Source organism: Gouania willdenowi, chromosome 24, assembly GCF_900634775.1.
Source record: "Gouania willdenowi chromosome 24, fGouWil2.1, whole genome shotgun sequence".
NCBI classification, from domain to species: Eukaryota; Metazoa; Chordata; class Actinopteri; order Blenniiformes; family Gobiesocidae; genus Gouania; species Gouania willdenowi.
The window spans coordinates 14,888,915-14,890,851 of NC_041066.1; positions in this window are offsets into that span (position 1 = coordinate 14,888,915).

A 1,937-nucleotide genomic window follows, 5' to 3' on the forward strand; every position below is an offset into this window, starting at 1 on the left:
CTTTTTCCGCTGCTCTCTCTTCTGCTCAGCGGAGCAAAGCAAAACCGTGTGTTATCGACGAGCTGCTGCTTCAAAACTACGGGCCCTCGCAACCACACACATGTCGTAGCGCACGTTGAGGTGTTGCAGAAATTATTTCACAAACTTACCTGCAAATATAATGCTTATGATTTCCTTTTATCAATAGGTGACGCTATGACTGTCAATGACGGTTGGGTTAAACCATAATGCTGCGTTCACACCGTATGCGTCTTCCGCGGCACCGGACGCATCTGCCGCACGAAATGTTCCGCAGGTTTCGCAAGATTAAAAACATTTCCCCATTTGCTTCATATGCGCTTTTGAAGCGAAGCACCGTCCACCAGCGACACATCCAACTCTGTAAGTTTCACTGCCTGCTGAAGCGAGGAGTTGCGCTCCTTTTTCTCCTCATAAACATAAACCACCAGTGAAAAAAGCCGGTGTGATTAGCGGCTAACGCTATCCTAGCTCAGTGCTACAGAGAGAACTTTTACCTGCTACTACCACCACCTCGCTGATTCTCCTCCACGCCAAGCCATTCCGAGTCCGGTCCCGGTTATAAAGGCTGTGTCATACAGCTCCAGGTGGTCACACACAGCTTCTATTCTATGGTTGAATGAGTGAACAAACCAGTGTCGTGTTGAAGGCCTGACGTCATCGTCAACAAAGACTGATTGGTTTTCGTCATGTGAAACAGTTGCATGAGTTCAATATTATCAACTCTTGTGAATGTGCGAATATGACGAAAAATCGAGAGCGCGCTCGCAAAGCCAACACTCTTGACGAGTGGATTGGGCCGCACAGGAAAGATTTAGCATCTAGGACGCATCTATCCATAAACTTTATATCTAATCTGGTCGCACGAACATTTAGTGACGCATTTGGTGTGAACGCAGCGTAATTAATTTTTTGGCATACAAATGAAAGCTTCTATAATTAATTAGCATCTACTTAGCTCTGCAAACTCTTCAAAGCCAGCAAAGGATCATCAGTCCTACCTCCACAGTGATGATGTCATCAGTCCCAGCTCTCCTGTGATTGGCTCTGGCACTCATGTGACTGTGGTAGTGTACAATTTTATGAAATCATTTATTAACGGTATCATTGCAGTCCAAAAAATCTGACGTTGCACACCCTTGAACCAAGCAGCAGCCATGTTGAAAATCTCATGACAGTCTGATCCTGATCTGCAGAGATATTTGAGGAACGCACCCACGCAGACAGACAGAAATTCCTTGCTTTATATATAGATAATATTCAATAGTATTTACTATACTAAAGAGTATTACTGAAACTTCTATCCTCATTAATAGGTCCACATGTATGGCCACCAGGGTTGGGGTCAATTACATTTTTAAACTACAATTCCATCTTCAATTGTCCATGTTTAATTACAATTCAATTATGATTATGTTGACCAACAATTTTTTTTGTTACAATTATGTTCTTAATTACTAAATTAAATTACAAGGAATCACAAATACTGAGCCTTTAATAAATAAAACGTAACCTTCCTCTTGTGTTAGCTTTCTGTAAGCATCTCTTATGATAACGGGTCAGTTTTGACCCATGTCTTCAATCAGCTGTAAAATACACTAAAGAATATTATCTATCATCCAATTTGTTTCTCATCTCTTGGTTACTGTGTTAGGCTTCCTAATCAATAAAAAATCTTGGTATTAATATTATTGATGTGGTCGTCTGAGCCTTTTTTCTGTCACTGTACCCCATTGGTTTCAACTTTTTGAAAACACGGTAAACTTGATTTGAAACACATTTTAATTGTGGTTTTATACATAGGTCTATGTGTAAATCATAGACCTATAACTCTGCACTTAATTACAATGTGAATTACAGTTTTTTTAAATAAAATGTTCATGCCAATTAAAAATACAAAGTCCATTTTCTGAACTCAA